Raw genomic sequence first — 16,609 nt, forward strand, 5'->3', positions numbered from 1 at the left:
GCCACTAGTCATGTGTGACTATTGAACATTTTAAATGTGGCTAGTCTGAACCCTCACAATGAGAGAAAATATTTGCAAATGAAGCAACTGACAAAGGATTAATCTCCAAAATTTACAAGCAGCTCATGCAGCTCAATATCAAAAAACAAACAACCCAGTCCAGAAATGGGCGGAAGATCTAAATAGACATTTCTACAAAGAAGATACACAGATTGCCAACAAACACATGAAAGAATGCTCGACATCATTAATCATTAGAGAAATGCAAATCAAAACTACAATGAGGTATCACCTCACACCAGTCAGAATGGCCATCAACAAAAAATCTACAAACAATAAATGCTGGAGAGGGTGTGGAGAAAAGGGAGCCCTCTCGCACTGTTGGTGGGAATGTGAATTGATACAGCCACTATGGAGAACAGCATGGAGGTTCCTTAAAAAGCTAAAAATAGAACTACCATACGACCCAGCAATCCCACTACTGGGCGTATACCCTGAGAAAACCATAATTCAAAAAGAGTCACGTACCAAAATGTTCATTGCAGCTCTACTTACAATAGCCAGGACATGGAAGCAACCTAAGTGTCCATTGACAGATGCACAGATAAAGAAGATGTGGCACATATATACAATGGAGTATTACTCAGCCATAAAAAGAAACAAAATTGAGTTATTTGTAATGAGGTGGATGGACCCAGAGTCTGTCATACAGAGTGAAGTCAGTCAGAAAGAGAAAAACAAATACCGTATGCTAACACATATATATGGAATCTAAAAAAAAAAAAAAAAATGGTTCTGAAGAACCGAGGGGCTGGACAAGAATAAAGATGCAGACATAGGGAATGGACTTGAGGACACGGGGAGGGGGAAGGGTAAGCTGGGACGAAGTGAGAGAGTGGCATGGGCTTTTATATACTACCAAATGTAAAATAGATAGCTAGTGGGAAGCAGTCGCATAGCACAGGGAGATCAGCCCAGTGCTTTGTGACCACCTAGATGGGTGGGATAAGGGAGGGTGATGCAAGAGGGAAGAGATATGGGGATATATGTATATGTATAGCTGATTCACTTTGCTATAAAGCAGAAACTAACATATCAGTGTAAAGCAGTTATACTCCAATAAAGATGTTTAAAAAAATAAAAATTAAAAAATTAAAATAAAACAAAAAATAATGTGGCTAGTCTGAATTGAGGTGTACTTTAAATGGAAAATATCTACCAAATTTCCAAGACTTAGCACACACACACACAAATATAAAAGTTAATAATTTGTACACTGATAGTTTATTGAAATGATAATATTTTGGATACATTGCATTAAATAAACAGTATTTTATGAAAATTAATTTCACCTGTTTCTTTTTGCTTATTTCAATGTGGTTATTAAATATACATGTAGCTCTCTATAATACAACATATATAATTCTATTGGACTTTGCTTGTCTTGAATAATGAAGAGGGCACTTGAAGGAGATGAGGTCGGGGGTAAGTTGGAGAAAGAGAGAAAAAAATCCCTCAGTAGGACAGTTTGTGGTGGTCTTTGGCATCCTAATTCTAGCAGAAAAAGTCTGGGGGAGATTTTTTTCATGTCACAGTCAAGTTAAAGGCATAGGCACTCTAAGTCTCATCTGCTATGGGTATACCTCACCCGTGTGAATCACAGAATAAAAAAAAACCAAAAACTCCGTCATTAAGTCATAACCACACACATATACAGATTCCAAAAACAGCTCCAATAAACAAACTTTACTTTCCACAGACAATGTCCTGTAAAGCAGGGACTACACACTCCAACGCTAATAGGGGCTAGATGTGTAACTTAAATAGTCAACAGTCCGTGGACCAGGTGAGATATGTGGTAGACCGGAGAACACATTTTGCATGGAAAAGGGGCACCTGGTACTTGCCTCCAGACAATTGTCACCATGTGGGAATGCTGGCCCTGTGCTGGCAGACCTGATATTTTTAGAGAAACTAGAAATCCAGATTTTCAGGTGACCTTTCCTTACTTAATCTTTTAAATAATAATGCCCATATTGGGCCCGTGTATACTTTGGGTTATAAATCTGTTAATTGCACCTAAATTTAGAGAGAAAGAATAGTTTTCTAAACAGCCCCATGATTTCTCAAGTTGCAACAAAGTTTCATCATGATGGAATCAGTGTTTAACATAAGGATTCAGATCATGTGCTTTTCCTTCATCTTCTTTATCTTGCTTTCAGACTTGGACATTTTAAGGACAGTTAGGCCTCAAAAGAGGCAGTTCGTTAGTCATATATTTCTTATTTTTTATGTATGAAATATTTCAGACATTCAACTAAATCAGAGAAAACAATCTAATGAATGATCATACTCATTACCTAGTCTAAGACATAAAACTTGACAAGTGAGTAAATTGGTACAACCTCTGTGGAGGCCACTGGCAACATTTATGAAAATTAAAATGTTTCTACCTTTCGTTACCATAATTTCACTGTGCTCTTCTTCTCAATAATATTCAATTACAACAAGCACTGCCTCTGTCCTCAGTAATCACTATCCTGAATTCAGTGCTTATGATTCCCAGATGATGCTTTTATATTTTTGATATGTATTCGTAAGTGATACTGTGTATATGGTAAAATTTCTTCTGAAACATTGTTTTTCTTGAGGGCCCTATGTCTTTTCTTATCTGTCTGTGTTGTATGTGCCATTTCCGTATTTACTATTGCCACTGAGATCAAAGAATGGGCCCTATTGTTTTGGGTCCTCAATATTATGTTTCGTGAGATTTATCCATTTGATATATTTATTGCTAGCTCCTTTTAATAGCTATAGAGAATTCCATTGTAGGAATAAAACAATGTATTTAGCCATTCTTCTGAGAAGTACCTTTAAGGTCTTTCCAATTCTTAACTACAAGCAATGCTGAAACATTCTTTTACATGCTTTCTTCTGCACATGTGGCAAGTTTTTTAGGGCAGTGATATTCAAAGTGTGCTCCTAGACCAGCAGCATTGGCATTACCTGGGAACATGTCAGGAATGCAAATTCCTGGGTCGTACCTTAAGGGAATTAGATACTCTGGGGATGGAGCGTAGCCATCTGTTTTAAGAAGCCTTGAACACTAAAGTTTAAGAACTACAGCTCTAAGGTCAACCTAGATGTATTAATGGCTCACAGAATAGGTACAACATTAATTATGTGTTTTAAAAGTTGTTTCCAAGGTGGTCGAAGCAATTTATAGGCAGGAGGTTTTATGTTATCGTAAAATATACTCCAGTGTCTTAGTAGTTAAAGGAATGCAGTATTAACAAGTGAGTAGCATAAAGAACAATGGTTCAGAATCAAAAGAACAGAAAATGTCCAGAAGTTTAGCATGAGAATATGGGGGCATCTTTTCTCAGAAAAGATTAACTTTTCTCTGATTCTGTTTAGACAGCTAGGAGACATATGGAATAAGATAAAATGAAGTCCATTTCTAGGTAAACTGCAAATCAATAAATACAGGATATAGACAGGCAGATACTCTGTGTGTGTGTGTGTGTGTGTGTGTGTGTGTGTGTGTAAAATCAAAGAAGGGCTAGGAGAAAAGAAAATACGGAGTATGCCTCCCCTCAGAGTGGGGAAGACCTTTCTCTCTGTCACATAAACTTCAGAAGCCATAAAATAAAATTCAATTAAGAAAAAAAAACCTTTACACGTGGCAAAAGAAAAGCAAAGTAAAAATACTCAAATTACACACATGGAAAAAATGGAACCTATCACAGACGATGGACAATTCTCCCTATGGAAAAAGGGTAAAGGATATGAAAAGAGTGTTCTCCCAAAATGAAATACAAATCTCTCTCAAACATATGAAAAGATACCCAGATGGGGCTGCATTAAGAGAAACTAATTCAAACAGCAGTGGAACAAAATTTGCATCTACCTGATTGGCTAAAATCCAAAATATACTGTGTTGGCAAGGCTGTAGGGAAATAGCAACTCTCGTAAATATTTAAAATTTTAACCTCTAGAGATGCTATTTGGCAGTATTTATCAAAATTAAAATGTATATATTCTGTGGCACCATAATTCTACTCCTAGGATTTTATCCTAGACACAGGATTTCACACGTGTGTAATTTCACAAGTGTGAAAGTACATATGTACACGATTAGTCACTGTGGCATTATTTATAATAGTAAAAAAAGAAAAAACCTAAATTTCCATTAATAGAGGGCTGTTTACATAAATAATGGTATACCCACACAATGGCATACTTTTCAATTTTTAAAAAGAATGAGGAACTACTTAATAAACGGATTAATATGAAAAGAACTTAGGTGCAAAAGAGCATATATGCTACAAGAGTAGGATAGAAACTTCATTCCAGGTATATTTTTATGACGTTTGAACGATGTGAAAATGTTACCAATTCAAAATTGTATGTGTCTGTGTATGTTGCAATGGATTTGCTCAGATTGTATATTAGAGAAATCAACTATATTACATTCACTCCATTAATACAGTATAATATTTAATTAGTGATGTCTAACAAAGGGGTAGATTATGTTGATAGTATACTACCATATTCCACTCTATAAAATTCATTTGAGAATTTGTTTCCTTTTCTGTGTGACATTCTTGATTTTTTCTGCTGTTACATGAAGCATATTCCATTAGAGCTCATTTCATTAGAGCTCATTTCTAACAGTTTTAGCTGGAGATATTTGAGAAGGTGACATGCCCAGCATGTTTGAAGACATCAGGACAGGATATTCTCCTCTGGAATCTTGAATTGCTCATTTTGTTAAGCGAGTTTCAAACATTTCTGTTCTGAGTTGTAACTAAAGTTAACAAAAGCCCTATTTCCTTGTGAGGATTTGCTCAATTCCCTCTGGCCAGATGGCTTCTATACCCTGGGTTTCCTTCCAATGCTAATCTTTGGTGATCCACAGCTGCACGCTGCCTTGAGTACTTAACCTTCTCTCATTATGCTGTCATCTTGCTGAAAAGGATTCGCCACGGAACAAACCCTAAACAAATCTCTTTTACATAATTGCATCCAGAAATAGAATTGAAATATTACATATGAAAGCAGCAATTAAGCAAAACTTGTATAAAATAAAAGCATAAAAATGCACACTCTGTGTATGACGATCTGTATTTTTTTTTTAAGATTTATCCCAAAGAATTTCCATTGCAGATAATATTACTACAGCTTTGTATGCATAGTGCCTGGCAAAGTCCCTGCTATACAGCTACTATTTTTAATACCATGCCTCCTTAAAGAAAATAATTGTGATAGCTGACCAGGTTTATATGTATAATTAATGATTATGTAATAGAAACATATGGTATTAATACAATTAATGAATGCTTGTTGACTGCTAGAATGAATAGTTGTTGTTCCTTTTTTTTTTTAATAAAGTTTGGTGTTTGTTTTTGTTTTTTCCCCATTACAACCTCATTGTCTCTTCCTCAGTTTTCAGGAGGCATTCTTCACTTTACCGCGAATGGCATCCATCCTCAACAACTGGATGTCTGGTCTTGGAACACTTTCTCTTCCCTAGGTATTTCTAAATCACTGAGGAAGGTTGACAGGGTTCCAAAATTATTCTAGTTATCACTGCTGCTCAATGCTTGGTTCCTTGTGGCCAATTTGGTCTCCTTTCTGCTCTGGATCTCCCCGGGAGGCCTGGAAACTTCTTCCCTCGGGCAGTTGCTCTCCACTTTGGTACTGCATTCCAAGCATGGGCCCCAAATATTCCCAAACTCCCCACAGCACAGCTAAGACCAGCCAACATGATTTAACAAGACTTCACTAAAGATTTGGGCAGGAAAAAAAAGAGGAATATAGTGAAAACACACACACACAAACACTTAGAACTGGATTAAACATACCAAATCTCTCAGAGTTCTTAGGCCAGGCTACTCTACAGTTACTCTGAGACAACTCTCAACGGAGCAAGCTTCCATCCAACTATCATATCACAAGGACCACCATATTTCCCTCTCTGTGCCTTCCTACCGGGAAATCTAGACAACTGCTCTCAGATGCCCCCAAAAAGGTGTGAGGGGGATTTCCGGCAACTCTTCCCAGAGTAAAAGTAACCCTTTATAATTTTTATTCTTGATAGAATAAATTTTATTGTCTTGAACTTCCTATTCCAGAATACAGGCTTTAGGTTTGCATAACCTCAGGCCAATTAACAACAAAGCCATCTTCCCTCCAATAAGAATGTATTATCCATCTATGAGAAAAACTTTCAGCTTTGAAATAATATTGACCTGTATCCCACCCCCATCCATACAAACACTCATACTCACACGTATATTAAAGCCAATGATATGACCAAGTATGAGTCTGGTTTCTTGTACACTGAAATCAACAATACACTCTCTGATCACGTGGGACATGCTCTTACATTTTATCAAGTTTTAGTTATATTTTTTCAACTATTAGCAGAAGGACATGTCTTTTTTTTAAGAAGACAGTAAAATAAAATATTTTCAAGCCTCCTATTTTTTTTTTAAAAAAGTCATAGTGACAATTTCCTTTAAAGTCTTTGAAAACTTTGGGAGGAAATGTCCAGAACAAGCTGATATCTAGCAGCTGGAAAAGTCTCTGTATCAGTGCCTCCAAATAGTAGCTGTACGTTTGAATCATGTGGAGAAGTTGTGAAAAATTCTGATACTTGAGCCCTACCCCCAGCAATTTTGATTTGTGTGGGGTGTGTCCCAAGCATCAATATTATTGCAGAAAAAACCTCTCTAGGTGATTCGACATGTAGCCAAGATTGAGAATTTCTATACTACATGAATCCAGCGAAAGGAAGGAGAAGATTACAGACTGTTAGCTGAAAGGACCACCAAATGATGTCAAAAACTCAAAAGTAAAAGCAACAAAAGTATTCTCTGTATTTGATCAGGAAGACAAACTTTTTTTCCCAGAATTTGAGCAAATGTTTACTTGTGTTGCTTTTCCTAGAAAATAAAACCTTTTCCTATGATTTTTAGAAATCCATATCTAAATCTAAAATTTATCTACTTTATTTTCAGAGAAAGAAAACTTCTAAAATTTTACATTGTAAAAGATTGATTTAAAAGTAAAACTAAATATGTTCCACTCCCTATCTGGCGGAATTGAACATCTTGGCCAAAAGAGTTTGACAACCAAAATTTTGTTTCAATTTTTATGAACATAACCAGTGGTATTTGTTGAACTGGAGACTATTCAGTGTGGATTTAAATGCTGAATTTTTAAGTCATAAATAGGGAATATCTAACATTTCCACAAATTAATTCTATTTGTAAAATTTGGGGTTATACAGACTTTGGTACGGTAGGGAATTGGAGACAGGTGACAGAGGAAAATGCTAATTTATTGTATACTTTTGAGATACTTAAGATCATTTTTCAGAGTTTAAGTTATCATATTTGGAACCTGTACACTATTGAGATGCATAGTAAGATAGGCTCATGAAACTTCCAGAAATACCCAACTTAAAGTATACATTGATATTATAGCAAATTTTAAAAAAGGAATTATTTTAGGTAAGTTTTTCTCTTCATGTACATTTTGGACTGAACTAAGTATGAAGTTGATTTTAATATTAAAGGTTTATCTAATTATCTAGGAGCATCTATCCTATTTTATTTTTCTATTTAATCTTGATTGGGCTATTTTACAACTCTATAAAGGTTGTAAACTAACTTGTAGAAATTGGAGAGCAATCCAAATTATTCTCGGCTAATAACAATGGAAATGCATTTCTCCTGTCAAGGAGCATTATTTCTGTTCATAGACAAAATGACAACCCCGAAGTTTCAGCTTTTTATTTTTGGTGTGTTTGGCATTACCCGTTGTATTCGTCTGTGTTCTTCAGAGAAGGAGAACCATTAGCTGGAGATACATAGATGCATTAACCCTTTCCCCAGAAGAGGAGGTAAAGTATTCATGAGCCCACTGGGGATGACAGGGTAGCTGAGAAAAGATGACTGGTATCCACAGAACAAGTCATCCTATCCACTTTATTACTGAAATCTTCCTCTGCTGAGGCAGCAGCAGACACACACAAACACCCCCTTGCTGATGAATGCAGAAATAAGGTTTAACCAAATATCTGGGCATCCTTTAGTCCAGTAAAGTTGACAAAATTAACCATCACGCCAGTTTTGCATGTAATTTCACAATCTTATCCCATCATTCTTTCATTTGGTCACTAAAATACTCTTGTCTTTTCTAGATATTTTTGAGCCCAAGTTCCTTTCAAGTTTTCTCACTACTTCTTTAACAAATCTTTGATGTGCTCACTTTATGTGAGTCATCCACATGCCGCGGAGCGGCTGGGCCCGTGAGCCATGGCCGCTGAGCCTGCGCGTCCGGAGCCTGTGCTCTGCAACGGGAGAGGCCACAACAGTGAGAGGCCCGCGTACCACAAAAAAAAAAAAAAAAAAAAAAAATTACACTCTGAGAGTCTTGGGAAGTTTCACTGAGATGTCCATGTGGAACCCATCTTCCCAAACCAATTAGACTGAATTGTCCAAGAAATGCACCTCATATTTCAAGCAAAGCACATCCTTCCTTGCCTTTTAGAGAGAATGCCAAGCAGCAAGAGAAATTACTTACTCTTGTTCCTTTGTTTTCATTTCTCATTCTATGGTTTTATTTTCTCTTTCTTGATGAAGTTTGATTCTGCTTCTGGTTTGCATAAGATAGCAAAGAATGAAATTCTGTGTGTATGGTCTGAATGTTTAATGATCTCTAGTGGGTAGAAACACGGATTTGCTCTCTCATAGGTGAGAGAGAATAGATTATCTGAGTTATTGGCCTTTTTGTTAGTCTATTTGTCTATTCGTGAGTTCAAATCAATTTAGAAAATATGCCATGCTTATTGGAAAGGAGAACAGCACTCTGGAATCTGGGCCAGTGATCTGTGTGTTTTTGTGTTGAATTTGACCTGTGGCCAAGGTTGTGAACTGAAGCTGCAAAGTCTGTACGTGTGTCCATGTCTTTAACTGAGAAAAGCCTTTATTTCTCATTGTGTGAGTGTGAAATATTTTCCCACTCCAGAAGGTACTGCATGAATATATTAGATACAAGTCTAAAAATAAATGAGGTATATTCTGATATAGAACCCAAAAATCATGGACATAATTTGAATATTTCTAGGAAACAAAGTCATAAAATTTCTAATATTTTAAAATGTGCTATATCTTTTTTTTTTTTTTTTTTTTTTTTTGGTACGTGGGCCTCTCACTGCTGTGGCCTCTCCCGTTGCAGAGTACAGGCTCTGGACGCGCAGGCTCAGCGGCCATGGCTCACGGGCCCAGCCTCTCCGCAGCATGTGGGATCCTCCCGGACCGGGGCACGAACCTGTGTCCCCTGCATCGGCAGGCGGACTCTGAACCACTGCGCCACCAGGGAAGCCCCAAAAATGTGCTATATCTTTAAAAGGGAAAACAAGAAAAATCTTTCTCACCAAAACTGCTAACTCAGAGGCACTTTTTTCTTTGAGAAATCAAGTTGGTGTAAACAAGGTGAATCTTGAACAAATCAGACCAGTTTGATAATTTTGGATTAAGGAATCCCCAGCAATATGTAACTTCCCTGACTCTCAGCACACAGTAAAACTTTAAAAAGTAAAATAGTGTCTTCATAGTATTTGGATTTGTTTTCTCATGAAGGGACTAGTTAATCTGAGCTTCTTCAGCATCTTACAGTGGTTTATTAATCAGAAAAACTAATATTATTCCCACAAAATCTTTTCCAAGTTTGTCTACTCAGAGATCCATTTGTACAGTCTGCTGCCCTGGATCATGTCTAAGTTAGGATACTGAAACACTGGTTACCAAGCAGTTAATTTTGCGTGGTAAATTGTTATTAATATAAATGTGTTTTAGAGACTGTAAACCCTGCAGGAAGGCCATGAAGGTGAAGAATATTTTCTCACCTTTATTGGAAGACAATTCTCCATGAATCTCCTGCATGTCTGCATGAAATGCAAAGAAAGGCTTTGGCTGCCTTGTTCTGGGTTATGTTTCCAAAGATATTTGTATAGCAAGCAGGCTTGGAAGACAGAGTTTCTCTCCAGAGCAGACAGGGGGGTGGGGGCAGGTTTATTTACAGGCCAGTATTAGTAAATTTCATTTAATTTCCTTGTAGCCTATTAGAAAAGATTTGGGTTCCCTAAATTCCATGTTCCTCAGCTATGATGCAAACCCACTGCAAGCCCAGCATCCAACTGTTCCCCTTTACCTCAGTCCTTCTGGAAAGTGGTAGGCAAGGACAACTGATGGGAACATGAACATCATGCGGCTTGCTTTGCTACGAGTAATAAACAGTCCATGGTCTCTGACCCAGGAGGGTTGCATGTTCCACCAGCATCCATGAAACTGTGGCAGGCTAACTTATTAGCCAGCAAGTAGAGTAGCATCTCATACCTCATAGGGTAACATCACAACTCCTGAAAACTCTCAGGGAACCAACAAAACACTCTCCATACCAATGTTGAAGAGAGAAAGAAAACAAAATGTTTTAGCAAATGAGCATTTCAGATTCATATGCATGTAAAGATAGCCCAAAAGTGGGTTCAAAGTCTGGACAGAATTTGACACATATTTATACAGTCAGGTGGGGAGAGAACAATGAAAACTTCTCATATATTCTTGGGAGATGAAATAATGCCCATGTGATTACCTCCCAAATATGCTGAGAGAGACCCCTGAGCTAATTCTCAAAGTAAGTATTTTCAGTTCCAAGGGTCAGAAGCACTAAGACCTTGCATGGCCAAATCAAATCCTTGGGCCTTTTAACAAGCCAATAATATTTCAAGGGGACACCTTCAGGAAGAAAGGTGGGGAGGCAGGTACCTCTCTCCTCTTTATTAAAAAAAGAATGCTTAGGATATTACTAAACCATAAAAAAGAATGAAATAATGCCACCTACAGCAACAGGGATGGACCTAGAGATTATCATATTAAGTAAAGTAAGTCAAACAGAGAAAGACAAATATCATATGATATCCCTTATATGTGGAATCTAAAAGAAAAAAAAAAGGAAACAAATGAACTTATTTCCAAAACAGAAAGAGACTCAGAGACACAGAAAACAAAAGTATGGTCACCAAAGTGGAAAGGGGGGTGGGAGGAGGGATACATTAGGAGGCTGGGATTAACATACGCACACTACTGTGTATAAATAGATAACCAACAAGGACCTACTGTATAGCACAGGGAAGTATACTCAATATTATGTAATAACTTATAAGGGAAAAGAATCTGAAAAAGAAATATACATACATATATAAACTGAATCACTGTGCTGTACACCTGAAACTTACACAATATTGTAAATCAACTATACTTCAATAAAATTTTTTTTTTTTAAATCCCAATCATCTCATTCTTACTCAACCCCCAGGGGAACCACTGGTCAAATCCTCAGGCCATAGTAATGCATGTATCTCAATAGAGAGTATCACCCTTCTCCATTCTGATATTGTTGGTTACTGTAATAAACTAACCACAGCCTTTTCACGTCACATCAATAGGCAATTTCTGTCTCCTTTCATGTTTATCTGAAGGCTCTGCTACAGGTCAGAAATTTGATTTTCAAAGAAAACAAAGTCAATACCTCCTGGAAAGAAGTATAGCAGGTGTTTTGACTATTTATACCGGAAGAAATAGATTCATTAGTACTGACTTTGGAGCTTAAGGTGACACCTCTTAGATGACTGTAAAGATTGCATCAGAGGATTGAGCCAGGAGTTCTTTTTATTCCAGAAGCAGACAACCTGGTGAAAGCAAACTGCTGATGTAAGATCAAGAGGAACAATAATTACATAGTACCGAATGAACTTACGAGGGAATGTTTGGTTGTGTGTGTGTTTTGTTTAGAATATTGTTGATATTTTTGATGAGTATATGAAGCATCCTTCTATCTCTGACCCTCAATTATTTAGACTATGGTTTTGTAGAATAAAAAAAAATTCTTTAAATGGTATCTTTTTTTTTCTATAAGAAATCTATTCGGCTGATTCTCGCACTTTTTTAAAATACTAAACCTTTAATTTCAATGGCAACACAGTTAATTTCATAGGTTAATAGGAATCCGTCTCTTTTAAAAATTGGGATACCGTTACACAAATCAACAGTGCAGCCAAAACCATTATTGGGCGGGGATCCTATTTGAGAATTCAATTTAAATCAGAACTAGAAGCCCACCAAAGAGCAAGGATTATAATTCAGGTCTGGAATCTATGTCCACAAAGTGCTCCAGAAAACTGGTCTTGTACCTTCTGTGGATTACAAGAACACAGCCTCACAGGCAGTATAATAGCTCAATTAATTCCTTGCTGGTCAGATCCCTTTAGCAGATTTCCAGAACCTTAAAAAAAGTAGAATTCACACACATACATAGATACTATAGGTGTAACCCTAAGGAGATAAATTCCCTTTTTTCTTTTCTGACCCTCAGAATAGAAGAATAAGAGTTATTTAAAATTCAACCAAACCCAACCAAACATTGAATGCGTAATCTAGAATAATCTCTGGAGTTTATTTTAGGATCACAAGTAGAGACTGTCATAACAAAGCATTGTCTAACAGGCCTACCCAAGGATTATCCGATTTTAGACCTTTGTTTGGATTTGTCACTTACTACTGGTTAGAGTATTTTACTGCTAATGCCACATAAGACATTATTTAGTTTTGTATATGATTTCATGGTCCTCTCCTACCATTCTTTTGTTCGGTCACTATAAATACTTCTGTTGCTTCTAAACTTTTTTTGGAAACAGTTTCACCCCTCTTGTTTGTTCATTAATGTGTTAAATAAATCTTTGACATGTGCTCATTTTCAAAATTCATGTGTTTGACCTCTAAAAGCTATATTTTGACAAAAAATTGAAGGATTGAAACAGTAATGTATAAATAGACTTTTTGATTTAGATATTATATATATATTTGATATATACGTTCTTTAATAAATAATCTATATATCTGCCTATTTGAATTCTTATAGTATTCTAATATTTTGGGTTTTAACCTATTCACAAGCTATAAATGAAGCAAACTATTTTATTTTGTCTCTAGAACTTTAGTTTGGTAATTTACCTGGCTTTCCACTTTTTTTTTTTTTTTTTGCGGTACTCGGGCCTCTCATTGTTGTGGCCTCTCCCGTTGCGGAGCACAGGCTCCAGACGCGCAGGCTCAGCGGCCATGGCTCACGGGCCCAGGCGCTCCGCGGCATGTGGGATCTTCCCAGACCGGGGCACGAACCCGTGTCCCCTGCATCGGCAGGCGGACTCTCAACCACTGTGTCACCAGGGAAGCCCTGGCTTTACACTTTATGGCTATAAAAATGATATATATTACACTGTTGGGACTCAAAGATTCCCTAGATATATAATTCCCTCAATTTATGCAGTCCACTAAAAAATGAAATTTCCCCCCTGAAGCTCTTTAAAAGATTGCTGTATTTTTGGTGCACTAAAGAACAGTGAAATAACTAGTAGTTATCTGTCTTATGCAATTAATTGCATATATGACCTAGACATTAGCGTTATAATCCCTGTTATAAATAGCCATTTTCTTTAAAGTATAATTTATCAAGATCACTTTGGATACTTATTTTTTAACTTTTAATTGAAAATTTTTAAGTTGGTCTGTTATTTGATTACACTCTAAGTTTACACTCTTAAATTTAGTAAGAATTTTACTTTTGTAACTTGATAGCTATGGTGATTAATCACTTAGAAGAATTTTTAACTATTTTAAAATTGCATTTTGAGTTTATATAATCTAAAAAAATGGACCAATAAAGGTAGCAAGTCCTCTTAAAGAACAAAGCATTACATAATTTTAACTGAGGATGGGAGTTTAGAGGGAATTCAAATTTCAATAACTTTAAATTTCACATCTAAATCCAATGTTTGGATATTAAAATTCACTGGCTCAGGGAAGTCTGTCAAGATGCACAGAAACTTCCCTCTCAGTTTATGAGGGCTGTCCTAAGAATAGGGCTGGCTCTCAGAGAGGACAATTTAGAATTAAAAATAAATCATTGGCTCTTGACAAAATCTTATTTCTAAAAAAAGAAAAAAAAAAGTCAAATAGCTTGAATGTATGTGTGCACATGTTTTGAAAGTAGTGCTACTGAGCCAAAAAGTGAATTTATCATAAATATTTTGATGAATTTTTCCAACTCAGATTTTGTTTAAATGGAAAATACCTTTTAAAATAGAGTCTTTCATGGCATTTAAAAAGACTTTACCAAAGCAATCTTGAGAAAGAAGAACACAGCTGGAGGTATCACACTCCCTGAATTCAGACTATACTACAAAGCTAAAGTAATCAAAACAGTATGGTACAGGCACAAAAACAGACACATAGATCAATGGAACAGAATAGACAGCCCAGAAATAAACTCATGCACTTATGGTCAACTAATCTATGACAAAAGGAGGCAAGAATATACAATGAGGAAAAGACAGTCTCTTCAATAAGTGTGCTGAGAAAACTGGACTGCTACAGGCAAAAGAATAAAATTAGAACATTTTCTCACAACATATATGAAAATAAACTCAACATGGATTAAAGACCTAAATGTGAGACCAGAACCATAAAACTCCTAGAAGAAAACATAGGCAGGACACTCTGACATAAATCATAGCAATATTTTTTTGATCTGTCCCCTAAGGCAAAGAAAACAAAACCAAATATAAACAAATGGGACCTAATTCAACTTAAAAGCTTTTACACAGCAAAGGAAACCATCAACAAAATGAAAAGACAGCCAACTGAATGGGGAAAATATTTGTAAATTATATAACCAATAAGGGTTTAATATCTAAAATATATAAACAGCTCATACAACTCAATATTAAAAAAATAAGAAATAGGCAGAAGACCTGAACAGACAGCCTTCCAAGGAAGACATACAGATGGCCAACAGGCACATGAAAAACCGCTCAACATCACTAATCAGAGAAATGCTAATCAAAACCACAATGAGCTATCAACTCACACCTGTTAGAATATCTATTGCCAAAAAAGACCACAAATAACAAATGTTGGTTAGGATGTGGAGAAAAGGGAACACTTGTACCCTGTTGGTGGGAATATGAATTGGTGCAACCATTATGGAAAACACTATAGAGGTTCCTCAAAAAACTAAAAATAGAACTACCATATAATCCAGCAATTCTACTGCTGAGAATATATGCTAAGAAAACAAAAACACTAAGTCAAAAAGATACATGCACCCCAATGTTCATAGCAGCATTATTTATAATAGCCAAGATATGGAAGCAACCTGGGGTCCATCAACAGATGAATGGATAAAGAAGATGGGGTATACATTATACATACATACACAAGAGATTACTACTCAGCCGTGAAAAAGAATGAAATTTTGCCATTTGCAACAACATGGATGGACCTGGAGGGTATTATGCTTAGTGAAATAAGTCAGACAGAGAAAGACATATACTGTATATTATTGCTTATATATGGAAACTAAAAAATAAAACAAATGAATATAACAAAACAGAAACAGACTCACAGATCCAGAGAACAAAATAGTCATTACAAGTGGGGACAGGGAAGCAGAGAAGGGCAAGGTAGAGGTAGGGGATAAAGAGGTACAAACTATGATGTATAAAGTAAATAAGCTATGAGGGTATATTGTACAGCACAGGGAATATAACCAATATTTTACAATAACTTTAAATGGAATATAATCTATAAAAAATTTGAATCACTATGTTGTACACCTGACACTAATATCATATATCAACTATATATCAATTAAAAACATAAGCAACTGTTTTGAAACAAAAGTTTTAAATCATTCTCATAGGTTTATTCTGTTTAATCAACTATGCTTTTCCATAATTTACATGTTCATGCATGAAACCTTAATAACAATTTCTAAATAACTGTGTGACATGAAAGCTGTCCTAACCACTTTGGGAAGTTAGAGATATTTTTCAAATAAAAAAGGATAAAAGTTGGAGTAGGAAGACTATTTTGCAAAGTTATAATTAATTTTGATTTGAATTTTACTATGTAGCCCTAGAAGTCACTTTTTTTTCCATTTTGAATATAAAAAAGTGAGTTAAAGTTTTGTGATTCTCCATCCTATAGGAATTTGATTAGACTTTCCATGGTCCCTACAAATAAAGAGATGATTTGGGTCTTTTTTTCTTCAACTGTCACATTCTATTAATGAGAAGATCAGATCATATCATGTATAATTGCTTTAAAAAAAAACACAGCAAAAATAAAGCTAACAACCTCAGAAATGCAAAAAAAATCTTCTGTGTTCCTCATTACTCAGATTACTGATCAAAAGAAACAGATGGATCCTATATTGATTGCTGTAGATTGCAAAACCTACTAGTTTATTCTTCCAAATCTATTATGCTTACTACATTTTCTACATGCATTTAATACAGCTTAAAGTTATGATCCTAGGAAAATCAGAAGTTAAAGAAAAATTTTTGTAGTATATCGTTTTTAAGATAATAAATAAATCTTATGTACTTAAATGATGTTTAATAAAAACTTATCTTTTATGACTAGTATTTTTCTGTTTTTTTTTTAATTCAAAGGTGAGTTTTATTTATTTATTTGGTTGC

At 35.7% G+C, this 16,609-nt stretch overlaps 1 non-coding gene across 1 annotated transcript; it reads left to right on the plus strand.

Annotated features, from left to right (window-relative positions):
* The first annotated feature begins 13,883 nt into the window (after positions 1-13,883).
* On the plus strand, positions 13,884-14,011 carry LOC132530116 (small Cajal body-specific RNA 11). Its single transcript, XR_009543675.1, has one exon. It is a non-coding gene; the product is annotated as a small Cajal body-specific RNA 11 (non-coding RNA).
* The last annotated feature ends 2,598 nt before the right edge of the window (positions 14,012-16,609 follow it).

This window comes from Lagenorhynchus albirostris, chromosome 11 (assembly GCF_949774975.1).
Source record: "Lagenorhynchus albirostris chromosome 11, mLagAlb1.1, whole genome shotgun sequence".
NCBI classification, from domain to species: Eukaryota; Metazoa; Chordata; class Mammalia; order Artiodactyla; family Delphinidae; genus Lagenorhynchus; species Lagenorhynchus albirostris.